Source organism: Natrix helvetica, assembly GCF_964273705.1.
Source record: "Natrix helvetica genome assembly, chromosome: 14".
NCBI lineage: Eukaryota > Metazoa > Chordata > Lepidosauria > Squamata > Natricidae > Natrix > Natrix helvetica.
In genome coordinates this window covers 9,765,882-9,789,417 of record NC_138564.1, presented here as the reverse complement: position 1 = coordinate 9,789,417, position 23,536 = coordinate 9,765,882, and the positions used below count along the sequence as shown (strand labels likewise).

The following is a 23,536-nucleotide window of genomic DNA, read 5'->3' as shown; positions in this document are numbered from 1 at the left end:
GTCTCCTTGATAAGTTTCCATCCATTGCTTTTTGTCCTGCCTTCAGGTGCTTTGGAGAATAGGTTGACTCCCTCTTCTTTGTGGCAGCCCCTCAAATATTGGAACCCTGCTATCATGTCACCCCGTTCTTCTTTTTACTAGACTAGACTTGCCCAATTCCTGCAACTGTTCTTCGCATGTTTTAGCCTCCAGCCCTCCGATCATCTTTGTTACTCTTCTCTGCACTCTTTCTAGAGTCTTAACGTGGTGGCCAAAACTGGATGCAGTATTCCAGGTATAGTCTTACTAAGGCTTCATAAAGTGGTACTAACACTTCACCTGCTCTTGATTCTATCTCTCTACAAATGCAGCCTAGGATTGCATTTTAATCCATTTAATTTAAATAGATTAAATTTAAATTTAATTTAAACTTTTGGTCCCTTCCCTTCCATCTTTTCAAGTCAAAAGACATTGGGCTGTTCTTTTACCAGCCTTGAGACTAACGACACCACTGTTAACACAACAGTTCTGCCTGGCTTGAGGATTGCTGGTTCTTCCTTGGCCATGCCTTACAGTTACAGATTCCAGAGAGAAGGTAATGGGACAACTTGCTGCGGGATAGTTTAACAATTCTATTTAATTATTTAAAACTAGCCAATAGCTCAGCATTGCCCAGATGTTTATTTATAGGGGGGGGGGGAAATATCTGGACCAAACATAATTTCTAATATTGGATTTTCCCCCTTACCAGAGGGAGCCCACTTGTGGAGTACTGTGAAGCCGTTACCATGGCAACTCCCCTGCGCTGTACAGTAGGAGCCATTTAAAGGAACAAAAGGCTGCATCTTAACAGAGCACATACACCTCGAGGGGTGTTAAGAGTGTATTACTCCCACAGTATTTTTTTCCAGAGAGTAAGTCATCTGTGTACCAAGTTTGGTTGAAATTGCTGAAGGCATTATGCTGGAACACACACACACATACAGCCATATATATATGCCCAAATATGGGAAAGAGCTCACTACTCCCCCTTTCTGTCCTTCGGCTCATTACAGAAGACCATCCAGGCAGAAAACCATATTTTTATTTTTAATGTTGCCTTTGCTATGTTTGCGTTGTATTTGTGCTGATAAATAAATAAAGGGAGACTAGCATAGATCTATTTCAAGCTATTTAGCTCTCATCAGCTAGCCATACCCTTACTGGGATTCGAACCTGGGCTGTATTACATATTAGGCAGATGTATTAGTCGCTAATATATAGTTATTTTAATTTTTGCCATTGACATTTCACTCTGTCCATCCTTTGGCATCGGTTGTTTAATGCTTCTATTCCACTATTTCTTTGATATTAGTGTAACTCTTGTCCCACAGTGAGTTGGCTGTGGCAAGTTGGCCATAGCGAGTTGGCTGTGGTGAGTTACCCGTGGTGAGTTGTCCCACAAAGAGTGGCTCTTGGTTTGCACATTGGCCACAGCCCTTAAATTTACACCTCGCACATACCAAGTTGTGGCTTAATTGTGCATGTCAAGCCAGCCTAATCCTTTTCACCCTTGACAGTTACCACTTTTTTTCTGTCTATGGAGATTCTCAGTCATCCAGGTCATGGTTGTCCCAAAGGTGCTTTTTTTTCAAAAAGCAAACGGGACTATCTTTCTTTTTCCTTGAAGGCATTTCTCTTCTTGTCCGAAAAGCTTCTTCAGCTCAGTCGGAAGCTTCTTGGATGAGAAGCAAAACGTCTTCAAGGAAAAACCAAGGAAGTCCAGTTTGTAAGAAAAAATGGCCATGGGGCTACCGTCTTTCTCACTTCCAGAAAAAAAAAAGGAGCGGAGTTTTATTTACATACAGCAAACTGAACTTTTTCCCATAGCTCTGTCTCCTTTCTAAACCTATTTGGTTTGCCCAGTCTCGAGGATGAGAAAATGCACCTGTTGAATTCTTGCAGCTGCTGATAGCCTATAGCGTTTCACTTTGTCGAGGGCAAAACAAGATATGTATGCAAGATCCAATTATTAATTGGGCATCTACCATGCTGGCTTTTGTGGGGGGAAGGGAGGACATTTTATGTGTTACTGATATCCAAAAATAGTCCCGTGATTTCCAAGGACTGGGTTGCACTCAACTGACAGCTGCCAGATTGTATGGATGCTGAGAGTTTTTGCGTGCGGGGGGGGGGGGGGGGAGTACAGTAAGAAATCTGAGCCACAGGCAAAACGGCCAAATTTAAGCATATACATAAAGAGCTTCTTTTCCTCGTTTTTGCCTCATCCAGCATTTTTCCACAAGAAGCATCTTATTCTTGAATATTTCAATGCAAGCTCTGTCCGCCGAGTTCCCTATTCCTCCAGTGATGGTTATTTGATAGTGGTTTTATAGTTTGTATCGTGGCCCAGGAAATGAAAAGCCAAGAGGTCAGGGCAAATGTTGGCTTCTTGAGTCTGCTTTGTCCACAGATGTCAGTCCCCACTCCAGCATGGCTTTTCCTGCTCATGTTAAATGGAAATGGTGGTTTGGCAGATTGACTCGGCTCCCTGGATGGCAAATCAGAAATCGTATCGACGGAGGAACAGTATCAAAATCACATAAAGTGTTAGTGCCGCTTTATACTGCGCTGGTCAGGCCACATTTCGAATATTGCATCCAGTTCTGATCTCCATGATACAAAAAAATTGATGTTGAAACTCTAGAAAGGGTGCAGAGAAGAGCAAAAAAGATGATAAGATTACTGGAGGCTAAAATGTACAATACACAGTTGCAGGGACTGGATATGTGCAGTCTAACAAAGAGAAGGAGTAAGGGTGATAGGATAGCAGTCTTCTATACTTGAGGGTTTTGCCACAAAGAAGAGGAGGTCAACCTGTTCTCCAAAGCACCTGAAGGCACAACAAGAAGTAAGAGGTAGAAACCTATCAAGGAAAAATCCAGAGAGATCCTAGAACTAAGAAAAAATTTCCTGACAGTGAGAACAATTCATCAGTGGAACAGCTTGCCTCAGGAAGTTCTGTGTGCTCCATCACTTGAGGTTTTTAAGAAGATTGTAAAGCCATTTGTATGAAGTTCCTCCTGATTGAGCAGAGGATTAGAATATAATAGCAGAGTTGGAAGGGACCTTGGAGGTCTTCTAGTCCAACCCTCTGCTTAGGCAGGAAACCCTACATCACTTCAGACAAATGGATATCCAACATCTTCTTTAAAAACTTCCAGTGTTGGAGCATTCACAACTTCTGGAGGCAAGTTGTTCTACTGGTTAATTGTTTTCACTGTCAGGAATTTTCTCCCTAATTCTAAATTGCTTATCCCCTTGATTGCAATGCAATGCAATGCAATGCAATGCAATGCAATGCAATGCAATGCAATGCAATACAATACAATACAATACAATACAATACAATACAATACAATAGCAGAGTTGGAAGGGACCTTGGAAGTCTTCTAGTCCAACCCTCTGCTTAGGCAGGAAACCCTACACCACTTCAGACAAATGGATATCCAACATCTTCTTAAAGACTTCCAGTGTTGGAGCATTCACAACTTCTGGAGACAAGTTGTTCCACTGATTAATTGTTCTCACTGTCAGGAAATTTCTCCTTTGTACTAAGTTGCTTCTCTCCTTGATTAGTTTCCATCCGTTGCTTCTTGTCCTGCCCTCAGGTGCTTTGGAGAATAGGTTGGACTAGAAGACCTCCAGGGTCCCTTCTAACTCTGCATTCTGTATATGCCGAGAAAAAAGCGCCTGCAGAAAATCCCAGTTTATGGGTGCTTCACGGCTCAAGAATATTGGAGAAACTCAGCAGGAAGAACCAAGCGGATCGCAAGTAGCAGCAGGCAGTACTTTAAGGAGAAATTAAAATTTGGCCGACCACGCAGAGAAAGTGGTGCCAGACAACATTCCTTTTGCTTTTGCTGGTTGGGGCGATCTCCCGGATTGCTGGCACTCACTGCCACGTGACGATGCAGTGGTTGCTGGTTTGGGAAGATTTAGAGGTTCTGCCCACATGACAATAATACGGATTTACTTAGACACGGAACCAAAAAGCCACAATTGGCCGGGTTCACACATCCCACTAAGCCTTTGCAAACCACAAGGGTTGTGAAAACACAGACACACACCACCAGCTGCCCAAATTGTCCAAAAATCATTAGGGTTTGACACAGCCTCAGCAACCTTAAGACCCCTCCTACTGGCTGGGGAATTCTGGAAGTTGAAGTCCACACATCTCAAAATTGAGAAACATCGGCTGAGCAGGATGGTTAATTTTGTTTGGTAAGGTAAAAGCAATCGTTCCCCGCACACATATGTGCTAGTCGTTCCCAACTCTAGGGGGCGGTGCTCATCTCTGTTTCAAAGCTGAAGAGCCAGCGCTGTCCCAAGACGTCTCCGTGTCAGTGGGCCACCCTGATTTAGAGCTCACAGCCCAGCGTTGCCACGCAAGTGTTTTCAACTCTCCGCTGACGTCTGGTTGTGTGCATGTTTTAAACACCGTATCCCTGGTAAATCTGCAACCACCTGACCGGTGTGAGAAATGATCCATGGAAATTCTTTTTTTTTGCATTGCATTGCATTGCAATTCCACCCACTCCTCCGTGGGCCTTCCAGCGTGGCAGGCTGAAGGCTTCCAGCACATGGCAGTCCAAGGCAACCGACCCTTTTCTTGCAGCTGCTGGGGGAAGGACGTTTGCCCATCGCAGAAAACTGCTTTGAACACTTAGTCAGCAAAGATACCAGATCTGGGTAGCTGATAACTCCTGTGGAGCTGGAAAGCTGCCAACTCCAAGAGCCGTTTGGGTAAATGGGGTGGGTGAGAAACGCTTATCAGTGCAGGTTTTCAAGAAGAGACTGGACATCCACTTGTCTGGGATGGAATAAGACAGGGGTGAAATGTTACTGGTAGTAAAAAAATGTTACCAGTTCGAGGGAACTGGTATTTTCGACGATCCGTTGTGACGCGCTATTTATATTGGCTAGAAAGCAGGATTTCCTGCTTTCTAGCTAATCTAAATCGCGTGGCACAGCGAATCCCCCCCGCTCTTCTCCTTACCTTTGCAGGTGTGCTCGGTAGCAGGCTCCGCCCACCCACCCAGACATCATCCTGTCCGTTTTTGATGCTCTGTGCATGCGCGTAAAGTCCTGCCCATGTGCGGAAGTGGCGCATGTGCTCACATTTGCGAACCGGTAGCCAAGATATGTAGATTTCACCCCTGGAATAAGGTCTCCTATTTGAGCAAAGGGTTGGACTAGAAGACCTCCAAGGTCCCTTCCAACTCCTATTATTCTATGTTCTAAATGGGGAATTCTCCCTAGCATTGGAGAGAGGTTAAAAATCCAGCCCCCCCCCAAAAAAAAAACCTTGAAAAGACCCAACTCATCCTTTCTGCTTTTCAGCTCATCCTGTCCTGCATCCATCCAGGGAAGGAATCCGTCGAGCACACGTTTCTGCATTCTGTTTAGTCAGGTTAGTAACACGTTTCTCTCTCCCCCCCACCCCACCCCACCCCCCCGCTTGCTGGAAGAACTGGGTTGATGCAATTTAGGTTTACGTGACTCATCCTGACCTCATTTCGACTCCCCCCAGGGTTTCAGCATGCCAGCCTCCTCCCCAACCTGCTTCCTGCGAACACTTCCCTCGCTGGGTGTCTCACTCCATCTGTTCCACACGCTTTTGCACACACTGGCGCACGCCAGAGATCGCCCCTGCCCCCATCTCGATCAAAAGGCTTTGGGTTGCTGGTTGTGCAAATGAGCGTGCAAGCAAGCAAGCTGCCAGGAACCCCAACTGAGAGTGACTGTCACCCCAGGCACGACCTGGTTTGAGTTTGGGGCTTAAGGGGGCGTTGCCTAAGATCACAGGGTCTTATCGCATCCAGGTTTGTCCCCCACAATATTGAAAAAATGTTGAGACTCTGGGAAGACTGCAGAGAAGAGCAACAAAGACGATGAAGGGGCCGGAGGATAAAACATACCAAGAAGGGTTGCAGGAATTGGCATATGTCTGGTTTAATGAAAAGAGGGACTAGGGGTGACATGATATCAGTCTTCCAGTATTTGAGGAGTTTAGAATGTAGAGGGGAGACGACTAACAAAATCTCAGGACTGTAAAATAGATTAGATTTGTGGTGGTACGGTGGTTAGTGTGTGGAATTGCAGGCTAATTCTGTCCACAGCCTGGAGTTTGATCCTGTCTGGCTCAAGGTTGACCCAGGCATCCATCCTCATTCAGTCCCCTAATTATTTTTGTTGCTCTTCTCTGCACTCTTTCTCGAGAGAGAGAAAACATTTTGACGTTTCAACGGCACTGAAAAAAAGGGCACTTAGGACTGTGAGTCCCAGCACTCACTCTCTGAATAACTGCAACAATTGATGACTGCAAGTCAATAGCCGTAACTTGAGGACTCCCTGTGAAGATCAGAGGTGGATTGCGCAGCACAGCGTTTGGGAAAATATTTACATGGCAGTTTTCCAAGCTAGATAAGGTCTGTGGTCATAAATTCACCTTTGAAAGACTGTTTGCCAGGCCTTGGCTGAATGTGAATGAGAGGAATTCACATCCGTTTAATAAAAAGGGGTTTTTGTCGGGACCAGGAATCTGCTTTGTGCTTTTGGGGGAAGCCTAGATCAGAACAAGGGGGCAGGTGATGGCCAAAGTTCCTCCCCACCTTGTGGCCGAGGACAGTAGAATGCCGCAAGCACGGGTGCCTTGTTGAAAGGCCGCGAGGAGTGATCTTGACCCGTTAGTGGAGGAAGCTGGCAATAAAAAGCGGGTGTCTATAAAAAGAAAGATGTGGTCAGGAAATTGTTCTTTACTCTGAGTCAAAGCAGAGCTGTGGAGTCAGAAATTCCAAGGCAGGCAAGGTCAGGAAAGGTTCCAATATGACTAAAGCAGATGGCGAACAGAGCTGGCTTCTCTCTTCCCATCACCTCCCTACACACACACACACACACACACACACACACACACACAGACACACACAGAGACACACACAGACACACACACACACATTCTGGAGTGGCATTATCAAAATTATGAACACGGTTTTAATTTTAATTTCAATTTCAATTTTAATTATTTTAAGCTGCAACTTTAACTATGACTACAATTTGAATGTTAACTCTAACTTTATTTTTTTTTAAATTATTGTATTATATTTCTATTTTATTATTTTGCTGACTATTCATTTACATGTTACACTGTATGCTGCCCATCGCAACTCTGGGTGGCTTACAAACATTAAAAAAACAGTAGACATTAAAACAACACAACAATGACAGCTCGCCTCCAGAAGTTGTGGTCCTTCCATCACTGGAGTTTTTTTTTTTTTAAAAAGAGATTAGATACTCGTTTGTTTGAAATGTTATTGGGTCTCCTGCTTGACTAGAAGACCTCCAAGGTGCTTTCCAACTCTGTTATTCTATTATAAATAATGGTAATCATCATCATCATAGATCTTAAAAAGTTACTGCAACCTGTATCAGCCATCAGTGCCAGCCAATAATATTTGTGATACATTTTTAAATGTTCAATGGACTGAGTTTCAGGTTCATTGAATAAAGTATAGAATGATAATATAATCGGCATTGACAAATTCACCATCAGTCAATTGCGAAAGGCAGCTCTCCTTGAAACAGCTTACATCCTTTTATTTCAGTTTTGTTGATTAGCGAATTCAATAATGAGCTAAAACGGGGCAAGGAGGTTAAGGAGTGAAAAATCATGGAATTGGCAGGTGTCTTTCTGTTTGATTAACGCGTGAATATTATCAGTATTAGTATCTAGGGCAGAGTCATGGCTGGGAAGTTTCAGCACCCAGGAATCTGCTCTCTGATACGCAGTCAGGATAGAAAGAGAGGCAGACATTACGTTGAATTTAATGCACTTCAGCCTGGATGCAGACTGCATGTACAGGAAGTCCTCATTATACAACCATTCATTTAGTGACGTTACAACAGCACTGAAAAAAGTGACTTATGACTGTTTTCACACTTAACCACCGTTGCAGAATCCCTCTGGTCATGAGATCAAAATTCAGACGCTTGGCAACTTCCTCATATTTATGATGGTTGCAGTGTCCCAGGGTCACATAATTCCTCCTTTTGTGACCATCTGACGAGCAAAATCAGTGGGGGAACCCCTATTCACTTAACAACCGTGTTAACAAATGCAATGATTCGCTTAACCACTGTGGAAAGAAAGGTCGTAAAATGGGGCAAATCTCACTGAACAACTGTCTTGGGTTCAGTGGTGGGATTCAAAAAAAGTTACTATTGGTTCTGTGGGCGTGGCTTTGTGGCCGTGGCAAGGGAAGGATACTGCAAAATTCCCATTCCCTCCCCACTCCTGGGAGAAGGTTACTGCAAAATCCCCCTCCCCACCCCACCCCACTAACCTGCTTCCCCACTCCGTTCTCCTGTTCAGTGCAACAAAAGAAGATCACCTGGGAGGCAGCATGGGCGGGGCCAGCCTATTTTCCGGTTCTCCGAACTACTCAAAATTTCGGCTACCGGTTCTCCAGAATTTGTCAGAACTGGCTGAATACAACCTCTGATTGTGTTCAATTGTGGTCGTAAGTAAAGGACTACCTGTATTCACACAATCCATAAAGCTGGACTACAACACAGCTGAGTTCAGGGGTATATGATTCTACAGGTTGCAGGAATCCACAATTCCTTCTTGATCTTCAGCTTCCCAGCCCAGCCTTCAGTCCTCTGAGAGGCAGTCCACAAGTTCTCCACAAGGAGAAGCTTCATCACGAAGACTCTTCCATTCGTCCACTCTTGGCTGTTAAATTTGCTCTCCACCAACAAATTGCTTGATGTTTAGGGGATTAACCTGTAGATTAACATTTGCACTCCAACCTCTGTTTGTATATCCCTGGCAACCTTCCCTGAATCCCCAGACGGATTTGCGGAAGTCGTAATTTAATTTCCTAGTTAGGAGCAAATCTCTTGATAACTATCAACTTGGAGAGCACGTCTCATGCCCTGCAAAGAAAGTGGAAGTATTAACTCCATCTGGTTTTCCCAGCTCAAGGTGAACTTTTGACCTCATAAAGGTTAAAGGTTCCCCCTTGCACATATGTGATAGTCGTTCCCAACTCTAGGGGGTGATGCTAATCTCCATTTCAAAGCCGAAGAGCCAGCACTGTCCCAAGACGTCTCCGTGGTCATGTGGTGGCATGACTAAATGCCAAAGGCGCACAGAATGTTGTTCCCTCCCCACCAAAGGTGGTCCCTATTTTTCTACTTGCGTTTTTACCTGCTTTCGAACTGCTGGGTTCACAGAAGCCAGGACAAGTAATGGGAGCTCACTCCGTTACACGGTGCTAGGGATTCGAACCACCGAACTGCTGACCTTTCTGATCGACAAGCTCAGCATCTTAGCCACCACATCCTTCTTTTGGACCTCACAGTATGCTCTAATTCCTGGATCCACCAGGACTGCATCTTGGTTTTTTCTAGGCCTTTTTCTACTTATTGGATACTGCTCACACTTCATCCTGTTGGAGTATAAGCCGGATGGAAGCGAAATATTTTTCTTTTCATAAAAACAATTGTAATGTGTGTTCACACTGGAACACAGTCTTTCCATCCTGCTTTCCAAAACATTGCCTTCTTTCTCGAAAGGACCACAACTAGCATGGGTGAGGGAATGGAGCCCAAATGTGACTTCATCTGTCAGACCTGCTCCAAAACCATCATTTAGGAAGGCATGAGGAGATCCTACACCGTTCTGGACTTTCTTTGGTCTTGATGGAACGGATACACGTGGTCATAGAAAGAATAATGAGAACAGAATGGAATAATAGAGATGAAAGGGACTTCCAGTTCAAGATTACCGTGATCAATTGCAAACAGCAGATCCCCGCTCTCCACGTTGCTGAAATAGTCCAATGGAAGGGCAGAGCTGATACGATTGGTTCCAGTTGTGTTGCAGGAGTTACCAGAACTGATTGTCCACAGTCACGAACTGCTTCTGGGACTCCGGCTCCGGATTTTGCTCCGAGGTTGACTCCGGAAGCTTTTTCCAGTAGTGGATAGAGCCACAAGGAAGTGGAAGTTTGTAATCGGAGTTTCCCTTCTCCTAGAAGATGGTCCTGCCGCTTTATCTGCCGTTTGGGCGTAGAGCCCTCTTCCACCTTCAAGACCGTTGACCATCTTCTCCTGTAACCCTGGAAAGGGGTCCTTATGAGGGGCTACGAGCCGGGCCAGCTGGACCAAGGTTTTTTAAGGAGGTGTTACTCCTCCATCACTTACCTTTTGTCCTGGCGTGGGACAGGCAGAGCCTGGCTTCCCAAACGTTGGGCCCAGGATGGCCCAGCTAATAACCTGGTTAAAATTAACTTAATCAGGTTTTCCAATGGCCATCAGAGGACTCGTCTGTTGCAAAGGCCACCAGGGTGTCTCGTAGAATTGCCGAAGCTGTTGAACTAGGTTTTATTTTTATTTTGTTTCTTCCTACGGGTTAGTGCTAGAACTGGTCGATGATAAGACAAAGAGGCCCTCCTGGACAGGAAAACGGGATTTATCTTTATGCTTGCAGTCCTGTCTTGTAGCAAGAATATTGATAACGTGTTGGGTGTAGGCCACCTGGTCAGTAATTACAGCCAAAGCTGAGAACGAAATGAAAACTTTCCGAAGGCAGGCTGAAACCATGCCAAATAATTAAAGATGTTCAAGAACGTTGAGACGGGGGGGGGGGAATCATCCCCATCCAAATTTGCAGGAGGGGGTGTTCTCATTTCTCAAAGTGGTACACGGGCGCAATCAAGCAGCCAATCAAGCAGTTCGCTTAGTGACTGTGCATTTGCTTTACAACCTCTGTCCTCACTTTTCAACTACTGCAAAAAAAAGGTTGTAAGACAGTGTCAGTCCCATGATGACCTGCTTAATGACCAGTGACCATGGGACTCCATTAGGGTCATAAGTTGAGGGTTTCCCTGCAGATGCATGAATTGAAGTGAATTGTAGTTTTTAAAATATATATATGTTTTATTTTAATACAAACAAATCTTCCATTAAACAGTGTGTTGTCTGGGTACAAATACCTTGTGTAACATTTAGAATTTACAACCATACTCATTATTTATCTGCTCATGACAATACTGATATACATAACACATCTGATACTATAACAATTCTCTTCTTGAATTATTCAATTCCATTAATATATTTTCTATATTTCACTAATGTACTTTCATTTCTAACTCATATTTTTTTCTCTAACCATCGGTAGAATAGTTCCCACATGCTATAATATTCGGTTTCCTCCTTCTCTTTAATTGCAAGTGTTAACCTATTCATTTCTGCCCATTCTAATATTTTCCTAATCACCTTCTCATCCGTAGGAATCTCTTCACTTTTCCAATGTTGTGCAAATGCAATCCTAGCTGCTTTTTATTACATGAATAATTAAATATACATTTTCTTTACCATAACTTTCTGGTAGAATGCCCAGCAAAAATATTTCGGGTTAATGAATTGTAGTTGTGAGCCACCCAAAGTTGTTAAAGACAGGTGACCATATCAATCTAACAAGCAAACCAAGAGTTTTCTGAGTTGGTGGCAAGAGAGGTAATACAATGGGGCAAAACTCACTTTAACAAATGCTTCACTTAGCAACATAAATTTGGGGCTCAATTGTGCCCACATTGTGGTCGTAACTCGAGGACTAGCTGGATGAGCATTCTCTCAAGGAAGAACAGGGTAAAATGCTTAACCTTACAGTTTTCCATTCTTCGATCCCTTTTCTCTCATGCGGGAGGAGAAAAGTTGAACCCAAAATGTGCCCTGTAATTCTCATCCTGACACCTCCAAATATTTCCTCGCCCGGACCAAATGAGCTCCACGCATTAAATCAACCGCAGCGCTAGTTGATTAATCTACCGATTACATTGCAGCCTGGGTCCCTTATTTATTTGAAGTCTGCACTGCCCTATTAATTCCGGGATTATCTTGGCAGCCCGCTGCATCACTCCATAAAACTGGGAAGTCAGGAGACTAAAAGCAGTCGTAAAAAATCAGGTAATAACTAAAGAGCCATCGCAGCTGCTTCCCACCCAAATTGTCTTGTCTCCCCGATGTTCCCTTAGCATGCTTTTCGCTTCCGTTCCTTGCCAATTTCCCGGGTACGGCCATTTTTAGGTAACGGGGAAATTGCTGAGGAAACGGTTCCTTGAAAACAAGAGATTGAGAGAGAGAGGAGAAGAAGAGAAACATAAATGAAAAAGAGAAGGAGACAGGCAAATAAACTTGAATATTCCACCTTCAGTGTCCATGCTGTTCTGAGATAAGCACACCTTAGCAGGCAAAGTCCCATCCCAAAATCTGGAGTAAATCTAGAACTTCACCCTATCTATCTATCTATCTATCTATCTATCTATCTATCTATCTATCCATCCATCCATCCATCCATCCATCCATCCATCCATCCATCCAACATCTATCTCATCTATTCATCAGCTATATCTCTTTCATCTATCTATCTATCCATCCATCCATCCATCCATCATTTATCTCATCTATTCATCAGCTATGATATATCTCTTTCATCTATCTATCTATCTATCTATCTATCTATCTATCTATCTATCTCTCTATCTATCTATCTAGTACTACACTCTAACCACGGTGGCACAGTGGTTAGAGTGCAGTACTGCAGGTTACTTCTGCTGACTGCCGGCTGACTGCAATTTGGCAGTTCAAATCTCATCAGGCTGAAGGTTGACTCAGCCTTCCATCCTTCTGAGTTTTATCATTCTATATCTGTATCTATATCTATATCTATATCTATATCATCTATATCTATATCTATCTATATCTATATCTATATCTATATATCTATATATATATCTATATCTATATCATCTATATCTACACCTACATCTACATCTACATCTATATCTATCTATCATCTGTCTGTCTGTCTGTCTGTCTGTCTCTGGTCAGCTACTTTTTTGAAGTAATCCAGGGGAGAAAAGTATACTACAAAGCCAGTCGATTTGTCCTCAGAATCCATCCAAACTCTGTGCTCTTTGCAAGTTTGGACATTGGGAAAGTGGCTTTTTGGGGTAGGGGGAGAAATATGAGCCTTCAGTCTTGAAAATGTCAAAGCATCTCTTTCCCCTTAAAAAAAAAAACCTTTCCCCAAATAACTTCTGACCTTATCCCCATTCAGAGTGTGGCCCTTTTCAATTCATTTTTTAAAAAATTTATTATGGCCTTTAAGCCGGCAAATAGCAACTGAAGGAAAAAGGAGAAGAGCGAACCAAAACCGAGAAACAAAAATAGGCGTGTACAACAATCCATCTTAAATCTAACAATGAATTCCCTGCCGAGGATTCAAATAATGCTTAGAAAACGAAACTTTTCAGTCTGGCAGGTTGCATTAAAAAGAATACCCTTTTCAGCAAGCAGAAGGACAGTTTTGAAACTGTTGGATAGTCTATGAATCGCTGCTAGAAGAGGAAGAGGAGGTGATCTTTAATAAAAGACAGAAAGTCCGATACGGTCTCACAAACAAGCACTCCAGGGTTAGCAAGATGGCCGAGAGTCAAGACTGCAATAATCATATAAATTGATATGATTGATTGATTAATTGAGCAATACAGAATAACAGGATGGATGGATGGATAGCTGAAGGCAGGGAATGTTGAATGGAGAGAGTCATGAGGTATAGACAGATAGACAGATAGATAAGAGATAAGAGAGAGATGAGAGATGAGAGGTAGGTAGTTAGGTAGGTGGGTGGGTGGATGGATGGATAGATAGATGATAGATAGATAGATAGATAGATAGATAGATAGATAGATAGATAGATAGATAGATGATAGATAGATAGATAGAGATAATAGATAACAGAGATAGAGAGATGATTGATAGAAGATAGATAACAGAGAGATACAGTAGGTAATAGAAAGATAGCGATGATTGATAGATAATAGATAGGTGATAGAAAGATACAGAACAGATAATAGAGAGATAGAAATGATTAACAGATAATAGATAGGTGATACATATAGAGATATAAATAGATAGATATAGATAGATGCTAGAAGAGAGAGAGGGAGAGACAGGTAGACATAGAATAATAGGTAGATAGAATGAGAGAGAAAGAGAGAGGGGGGGCACAAGAGAAAAATGATAGACAGACAGATATAGAGAGAGACAATAAATAGGGAACAAGAGACTTCAGAAAAGCAGAGTGAATTGGCAAAGAGTCCCTTTCTACCAGCAAGAGTAACACCTAAGCAGTGTAAAAGGAGCAATTAAAGGAGCCCAGATTTACTCCCAGGAGCAAGAACAAAATCTGCAACGGAAATCTGATTAGCAGCAGAGATTGAGATGCCAGGCAAAATCAGAGCACGGAGAGAGAAGGCAAATCTATCGGCATTCGGTCTGCCCCAGGCCAGACCCAAAGACTGTCCTTCTGCCGTTTTTTTCCCTTCCCTCCTCCCTTCAAGACATTTTGCTCCCTGCTTGCGAAACAAAAATGAATTATTAAAAAGCCCAACATGTCTCAGAGCTCAGCCGCCGTGAGAGAAGCCGTTCAGCCACAAAAGGTAGCCTCTAAATAATTAAGTGCCGCTATATTTAGAGGAAAGGAAGAGGCCCTAAAATCTAAATTAAACTCTGGCACATCACGGTGGGGATTCCCCCCCACCCTCGAAGGGGTGAGAGAGAAGAGGGGCTACAAGGGGGATCCAAGAGGATTTTCATGGAATTGCAGAGAGTGGACTTCAACTGCATGAGTCTTCCCCCCCCCCCCCAAGTAACTTTTAACTTAACAGGTAATCTGTTGTGGTCCACCGTTAACCGGCAGAGCTGGCAGCAGATTCAGACAGTGAGGAGGTTGGGGAGGAACATGGGCCAGTCCTGGAGTCTGGGGAAGGCTCGGACAAGGGCTCTGCATTGGAGGCAGAGAGGGGGTGAAGGCCATCTGGTAGTGTTGTGCTGCCTCCAGAGCCTGATATCAGCAAGGCAGAAGAACAGTATGAGCCTGTTCCCAGTGTGCGCATCCGCAGAGCTGCCAAATTTATTTCCATTTGTATGATGGGTTTCTTTTTTTGCTGGAAGCCAACATTTTATGTCCTGTTTTCAGCAACAAAATGTTCATTGCGGGCAATGGTTTTGCTTAACGACTGCCCCAAAAGGTCGTAAAATCAATCACAGGATGATCCTCTTAATAATCGACATGGCTTAAAGCATGCTGGCAGGGGAATTCTGGGAGTTGAAGTCCACTCATCCCAAAGCATGCTGGCAGGGGAATTCTGGGAGTTGACAGCCGTATGTCATAAAGTTGCCACGCCTGAAAAACAGTATGCCAGAACCACAGACAAGTTTCTATTCTTAAACGTTTAAGACTGTCCTTTCTCCTTTCGAAAGCTTGGAAAGGAAGTTTCTTTGCAAACTTTAGGATCTTGCAAGCCATGCAAATTCCACCTTTTTTTTTTTAATTTTCGGTGCCTGCTTCTGGCTACAGGTCTGTTTGCCTGAAGCACCTGTGAATTTAGAGAAGACGATTTATCTCAGTGAAGAGTGCTAGGCGCTGCACAGAATAAAGCCACTGTTTGCCTCCTGCAGTGCGCCGGTTGGATTCCTGATACGAGGGGTTTTTCTTTTTTCTTTTTCAAAAGAGCAGAGCACAAGGGGAATTACAAGATAATTTGATTCCTGAAAAATAAATTAGAAACATTTGGGAAATAGGGTGTGTAAGTTATTACAGCCTTGGGGCAGCCGGAAATTATGAGAATAATCATGCAAGCGCAGTGGTGGTTTTTTTTTTCATTATTTACCTTGGCACTCAACAAGCTGCCTAGAGTTACCAAAGCAGCTTTGCTATCCCAACTCAAATGGAGAAAACAGAGACATTCACATTCATTCACAGGCTGGAACAGTTTGACTGCAACAGACACTTTTTGGGTTACGCTGCAAGATTGCGCAGTTTTCTCCCGCTAGCCTTTGGATCGGCTTCAGAGAGACAACCCGGACGTCAGCAGTGGAACATCTGATTCTATAAACATGGAGGAGGAACTTTCGCCCTGCGGACTTCCAGAAATGAGGCTGGTTGGCGTCTTTGAACAGAAGAATGCCCAGGAAGTGAAATTTGCAGGAAAAAGAAGAATTCTGATTTCGAGCCATATCACAATATGGAAAAGGAGATAAGGACAAGCAATTTTGTCATATTTTTAACTCTCTTCCTCTCCCTCTCCTTCTTATCTATCTATCTAACCTATCATCCATCCATCTATCCATCTATTGTATCTGTCCGTCCGTCCTTCCGTCCGTCCATCCATCCATCCATCCATCCATCCATCCATCATCTATAATCTCCTTCCTTTATTATTTTTATTAATTTTGTCATGTTTTATCTCACTCTCTCTCTATCAATATTTTCTCTATCTCTCTGCTATCTGTTTTCTCTCTCAACTATCTGTCTATCTGTCTGTCTGTCTATCCATCCATCCGTCTATCTATCTATCTATGGGATCTATTCATCCATCTGTCTGTCTATCCATCTATCCATCCATCCGTCTATCTATCTGTCGGTCCGTCCATCCATCCATCCATCCATTCATCTATCTCATCTATCTATCTATCTATCATCTATCTATCTATCTGTCTGTCTGTCTGTCTGTCTGTCTGTCTATCTATCTATCCATCCATCTATCTATCTGTCTATCTATCTCTCTGTCTGCCTATCTGTCTGTCCGTCCATCCATCATCCATCCATCATCTATCTATCTATCTATCTATCTATCTATCTATCTATCTATCTATCTATCTATCATCTCCTGCCTTTATTATTTTTTATAAATAACTCAGAGGAGGTATTCAGCAGGTTCTGACCAGTTCTGGAGGACTGGTAGTGGAAATTTTGAGTAGTTCAGAGAACTGGTAAATACCACCTCTGACTGGCCCCGCCCCCATCTATTCTCTGCCTCCCGAGTCCCAGTTGATGGGGAGGAAATGGGGATTTTGCATTATCCTTCCCCTGCCACACCCACCAAGCCACGCCCACAGAACCAGTAGTAAAAAAAAATTAATCCCACCACTGAAATAACTCAAGGAAGTGAACACACCTAATAATAGTATTCCGCCTCCTATTTTCTCACAACAACACCCCTGTGGATTAAGTTGTGAAAGAATGACTGGCCCAGAGTCACCCAGTCAGTTTTCATGCCTAAGAAAGGACTAGAACTCACAATCTCCCAAATTCTAGCCTGCGGCTTAGCTCTAGTTGCCAAAATCTGACATTGTATGCCAGACTTCCATAGAGAAACCATGCTGTTAAATCAACAGTTTTCAGCTCAGTAAAAATATGTTGGTGAACACAGGAATCCTCCAACTCCTTTCAAAAGTCAATACTTTAAAAAAGGAAAGAAAAAGAAAGAAAGAAAAATACAGAAAGAAAAGAAAAAAGGATGGGGGAAAAAGGATGGGGGAAAAAGAAAGGGAGAATAAACTTTGCTGATTTAAAGAAGAAATAAAAGCGAAGACTTTTCTTTTCTTCAGCGGAGTGGGCACACCTCCTTGTAAAATTGAGAAAAGAACCACCGTTTGAAAATGTGAAATTAAGTAAGCTCACCTTGAATTGAAAAATAAATAAAATTGCTCCATTGGCCCAGCTCAGACACAAGATTTATCACGGCGGGGGAAATAAAGCCTCCCATTTTCATGGTGTCGGCAACCAATAAAATTAACATTTTGCAGGGTATTTAAGCAAGGAAGCCTCCAGTGTAGCCAAAATACGCACTTCTGGTGGAGAAGTGTTGGAAAATTTGAAAAGAGCGAGGGAATCAAAGCCCATGAAATGCTTGCAACTTTAGCAAAGGTACAAACTTTTTGTGGCTCTCTCTTGTATGTACGACCGTTCCTTTGCAACCATTACAAAGGCACTGAAAAAAGTGACTTATGACTGTTTTTCACACTTATGACCGCTAACAACGTCTTAATTTTGATCATGTGACCCTGGGGATATTGCTACAGTCGTAAGTGTGAAAAACAGCCAGAAGTCACTTTTATCAGGGACATTGCAACTTACCAAATTAATTACTGTAAGTCAAGGACTATCTAATTGGAGGCGGCTGATGGAAGAGCAACACCCCTTCTCCCCACCCTCACTCTGCTCCCTACCTCTCCCTCCTACTTAGTTTTATTTAATGGGATTTTTGAATTTATTGTTTCAGTGTTTCATTCTGCATTTTATCCAATTTCTGTAAGCCAAATACAGTTAGCTTTGGCAACATAGGAAGCATACAATCTATAGATAGATAGATAGATAGATAGATAGATAGATAGATAGATAGATAGATAGATAGATAGATAGATAGATAGATAGATAGATAGATGATAGATAGATGATAGATAGATAGATAGATAGATAGATAGATAGATAGACAATGATAGATAGATAGATAGATAGATAGATAGATAGATAGATAGATAGATAGATAGATAGATAGACAATGATAAACAATGATAGATAGATAGATAGATAGATAGATAGATAGATAGATAGATAGATAGATAGATAGATAGATGATAGATAGACAGAATAGATAGACAATGATAGGTAGATAGATAAATAGATAGATAGATAGATAGATAGATAGATAGATAGATAGATAGATAGATGATAGATAGATAGATAGATAGATAGACAATGATAGATAGATAGATAGATAGATAGATAGATAGATAGAATAGATAGAAGAAAGAAAGATAGATAGACAGAATAGATCGACAATGATAGATAGATAGATAGATAGATAGATAGATAGATAGATAGATGAAAGATGAAGAGAAAGAAAAAAAGAAAGAAAGATTTTTAGCAGCCTTGTGCAGTAGATAAAGTCCCCATAATCTGCCATAATCTTTTTCGGTTGGTTGGTTGGTTGGTTGGTTGGTTGGTTGGTTGGTTGGTTGGTTGGTTGACTGACTGACTGACTGACTGACTGACTGATTGATTGAATAAATGAATTTATGTGCTGTCCATCTCCTCCACAGGTGACAAACATTTTGGTTTGTAAAATGCAAGTGGGGAGAATCGCAGGGGCTGGGAAGATCTTTTTGCTGTCTGCTCACACATCCGTCACTCTTCTGATCCTGTGCCGAAAGAAATCGCCTCCACAGCCCAGGGAAATTATGGAAACATGCAGATATTTCCTTAGTTTGCATTCTGGTCTTGTTAGCCACTGAAAAGGGCCATTGACACGAGATGTCCTCTCCGTGGAGATTTGCCAGGCTCCTTCTTTGTCTGATATTCCATTACAAGCAGCTACCTAATACCAATTAAGGGCACTTATAAAATGATTAACAAATAGATCTGAAATCCTTGAAGCCAGGAAAGTTAAAAGATCTGCAGAGTGAGTGAGTGAGACACACACACACACACACACACACACACACACACACACGTCACGGGATCTTGATTCTATCCCTCTGTTGATGCAGCCTAGAACTGTGTTGGCTTTTTTGGCAGCTGCTGCACACAGCTGGCTCATATATAAGTCTAACTCAGGGGTCGGCAACCGTAAACACTCAAAGAGCCACTTGCACCCGTTTCCCACAGAAAAGAAAACACCAGGAGACACAAAATCCTTCCCGTGCCTGACTATTTCCTGAGCGCCCCCACAACCAACATATGTATTTGAACGAAAGGTTCTGTTTTCTTTGGAAACTTTTCCTTTCTTGGATTTATCCATGGTTGGCCTACTGGGGGGTCGAAAAGCTCGATAAATCACAGGCTGGCGGGTGTCAACATTGCTGGTTGTGACATATTTTGAGCAACAGGGAGCTGCAGCAGAGGGACGAAGGAGCCACTGGTTGCTGACTCCTGGCCTAAGTGCAATTGCTATCATTCTTCTATCTTCTATCTTCTCCCTCTTGGTGACCTGGACATCACTGGTTTTCTAAACCACCATCCAAACCACCATAAAAAAGATGTGGAGACTCTGGAAAGAGTGCAGAGAAGAGCAACAAAGATGATTAGGGGACTGGAGACTAAAACATATGAAGAACGGCTGCAGGAACTGGGTATGTCTAGTTTAATAGAAAGAAGGACTAGGGGAGACATGATAGCAGTCTTCCAATATCTCAGGGGTTGCCACAAAGAAGAGGGAGTCAAGCTATTCTCCAAAGCACCTGAGGGTAGAACAAGAAGCAATGGGTGGAAACTAATCAAAGAGAGAAGCAACTTAGAACTGAGGAGAAATTTCCTGACAGTTAGAACAATTAATCAGTGGAACAGCTTGCCTCCAGAAGTTGTGAATGCCCCAACACTGGAAGTCTTTAAGAAGATGTTGGATAGCCATCTGTCTGAAACGGTATAGGGTTTCTTGTCTAGGCAGGGGGTTGGACTAGAAGACCTCTAAGGTCCCTTCCAACTCTACTATTGTATTGTATTGTATCCCTTCTTTGCTTTCTCGCTGGAGAAAACGGCGGTAAGACACACAGATGGTCAGTCCAACCGTGACACGGGTGACTTTTGAAACCGAATGGTGCTTTTGAGAGATTAGAAGGACACCCAGGGTGTTACTCCCGTGTTTAAGAGATAATTACCAGCCACGACCGGAGGCCGCTATAAATACCCATTGAAAGCCCCACTGTTTACCAGTTTGGGGGCATACATTTCCAGCCCTTATATAACAGGGACGTTGGACAACACTGCCAGCTTCCTGAAGATTTTGTTCCACACCAGTTGCAAGATGTTTCTATAGTAACCGATGCATTTCCAAATGGGAAGAGACGGAAGCTTTTAAAGACAAATAAGAGAGTCAGCAAGAAGTAAAGGATGGGAAGAAGCTTTTCAGCTGCACTTCTTCAGGAATGCTCCAGTGCACAGATCTGGATGCAGACTGAGATCTGGGGTCTATAAAAGTGGCCAATTTCCACCTTCATAATTCTCCTGGAATTATAGAACTAAAATATTGCATCCAGTTTTGGTTGCCACGATATAAAAAAAGGAAGTTTAGACTCTAGAAAGAGTACAGAGAAGAGCAACAAAGATGATTGGAGGGCTGGAGGCTAAAATATACTAAAATAAGGGGATGGGGGATGACATAATAGCAGTCTTCCAATATTTGAGGGGCTGCCCCAAAGAAGAGGGAGTCAAGCTATTCCCCAAAGCACCTGAAGGCAGGACAAGAAGCAAAGGATGAAAACTAATCATGGAGAGAAGCAACCTAGAACTAAGGAGGAATTCCCTGACTATTAGAAGAATTAACCAGTGGAACATTGTTGTGGGTGCTTCATCACTGGAGGCTTTTTAAGAAGAGTCTGGACAGACGTTTGTCCAGAATGGGTTTGCCAACCAGGTCAACAAGTTGCATAAACCAAAACTAAGGCAAACCACGTGATGTGACAGCTCAGGCAAGCTGCCCATGGTTTGCATCTTGAAGCCATCCTTATATTGTTATGATTTTTCCTCCAGCCAAGGGAGAAGGATAGGCTTGCTTAGCAGAAAAATGAACGGCATCTTTTACACTTGCATGTAACTTCTTTTGGTGGGTTTGCTATAACTTATCCGATGCTGCAACGTGCAGTATAAATAAAATAAATATGACGAAATAAAAGAGGATGTAAGAGGAATGCTGGCAGCAAGATATATATTAGAGGTGCCCCCTCTGCTGGTTGACACAGGATAAAGCAATTGACAACGGGTGCTATTTCCCCCCCTCGTTTATTTCAAGAGGGGCTGCAATATTTTCACTGATTAATTAATGACTTCTTCGAGGATTAATTTTAGCTTGGTAAGGCTTGATACTCTCCATTAAGATGCCAGGGGAAAAAGTTGCAAAGGGCCCCTGTTCCTTTTTCCGCTTGGAAAAGTGTCCAAACACGGTGCTTTTAAAGAAACTTTGCAAATTAATTCAATAAGCATTAAAGAGGTGTGTCAGACTTGATCATGGCTTAATGCAGGGTAAAAGATTGTACGGGCATCCTGGCCAGTCCGAGACTAACTTGGTGAGGAAAATTAGGCTTGATATCCTTACCTTGTTTATTTGAGTTTATTGAATTTATTTATTTGAATTTATGAGCCCCTCGGCTCCCATGGACTCTGATTCTGTTGATCCCACCTGATTTCACAACAACTATAGTCCACGACTTATAATAGTTCATTTAGTGATGATTCAAAGTTACAACAGCACTGAAAACAGTGACTTACGGCCGTTTTTCACACTTCCGACCATGATTTCTGCATCCCCGTGATCATGTGAGGAAAATGCAGACACTTGGCAGCCAACTCATATATATGATGACTACAGTGTCCCTGTGTGTGTGTGTGTGTGTGTGTGTGTGTGTGAGAGAGAGAGAGAGAGAGAGAGAGAGAGAGAGAGAGAGAGAGAGAGAAGTGATCCCCTTTTGCGACTTTCCAACAAGCAAAGTCAACGGGGAAGCCAGATTCACTTAACAACCGGGTCACTAATCAGCTGCAGCGATTCATTTAACAACTGTGGCAAGAAAGATCGTAAAATGGAGCAAAACTCATTTAGCAAGTGTCTCGCTCAGCAACAGAAATGTTGGGCTCCATTGTGGTCATATGTCGAGAACTACCTAGATTTCACGTCAGTTTTCCCATCTGTAAAATAGGAATCATCCAGTTCTTTCTCATAGATGCCCTGAAGCCATCAGTTGCATGAAATAAAGTCCAGGTTTGAGGGGGGGAAGGCACTCTCTTGTGAGAATACAAATGCGATAAACGAATAAACGAACCACCATCAGTATTCAATTCATTTGCAAAGATTCTTTGAAGACCTCCGTGTTTGGACCCATCTCCAAGTGGATTCCTCCCTTAAAATCCACGCCTTTGCATTTGCACTCTTCAAAATTTTCATCTGTATCACCCATGGACTTGGATGGCCTGAAGAACCGAACAAAGAGAGCTCCCCCCCCCCCCCCCCGTCTCACCACAATTTAATTCTCCAAGTCATCATGTAAACAGAGTAAAAAGCCGCTTAGGGAGAAGATAATCACCCCAGGGAATACTCCAGCTGCAAAATCTATAGCTCCTTCTAACAACACCATCCCTTCACAAAGCTCGAATCAAAATCCTTTTTTTTTTAAATCTGGAAACAAATGAGAGCAAAATACCTTCTACCTTTTGGGAAAAAATTGCTATATTGGTTGACTCTGAACTCAGGTTTATTACTGTTTACTCAGAAATTCCTCCGTTCCAATGCGAAGGTGTGTGTGTGTGTGTGTGATTTACTCCCAACAGAGTCAGCATGTGCATTAAATTGCATCTTCTTCTTCTTTTTTTTATTCCCCCCACCCTTCTTTTTAATCTTCTGTCACTCATAGCTCTTTGAACACGTTGCCCACCGAACCTACAACCAAACATTTTTGAAACAAAAATGCACACATCGCAACCACCGAGAGTGGATGAATCATGTTAGTTTAGTCGGTTTCCTGGATAATCCATTAGTCTGGCCCTTCTGAATTCCTACAGCCTTCAATTTAAAAAAGAAAAAAAAATCTAGGGGGGGGGGGGACATGGGCAGGTGTTTATATACAGAGATGAGCAGCAAAGATGATGAGGGGACTGCAGGCTAAAACATATGAA

The 23,536-nt window shown here is 42.7% G+C and overlaps 2 long non-coding RNA genes across 3 annotated transcripts in view; both read left to right on the top strand.

Annotated features, from left to right (window-relative positions):
• The window catches only part of LOC309399285, a 29,762-nt gene extending 10,600 nt beyond the window's left edge, over window positions 1-19,162 (top strand). The window contains exons 3-4 of one of the 2 annotated variants that reach the window (XR_014176492.1): window positions 5,362-5,431; window positions 18,979-19,162. This is a non-coding gene — a long non-coding RNA (uncharacterized lncRNA). Of the gene's footprint in view, window positions 1-5,361; window positions 5,432-5,551; window positions 6,484-18,978 lie in introns of those variants that run through there. The other variant, XR_014176493.1, reaches the window with a different exon arrangement.
• The window catches only part of LOC309399284, a 667,582-nt gene that overhangs the window by 520,221 nt on the left and 123,825 nt on the right, over window positions 1-23,536 (top strand). The window lies entirely within an intron of this gene.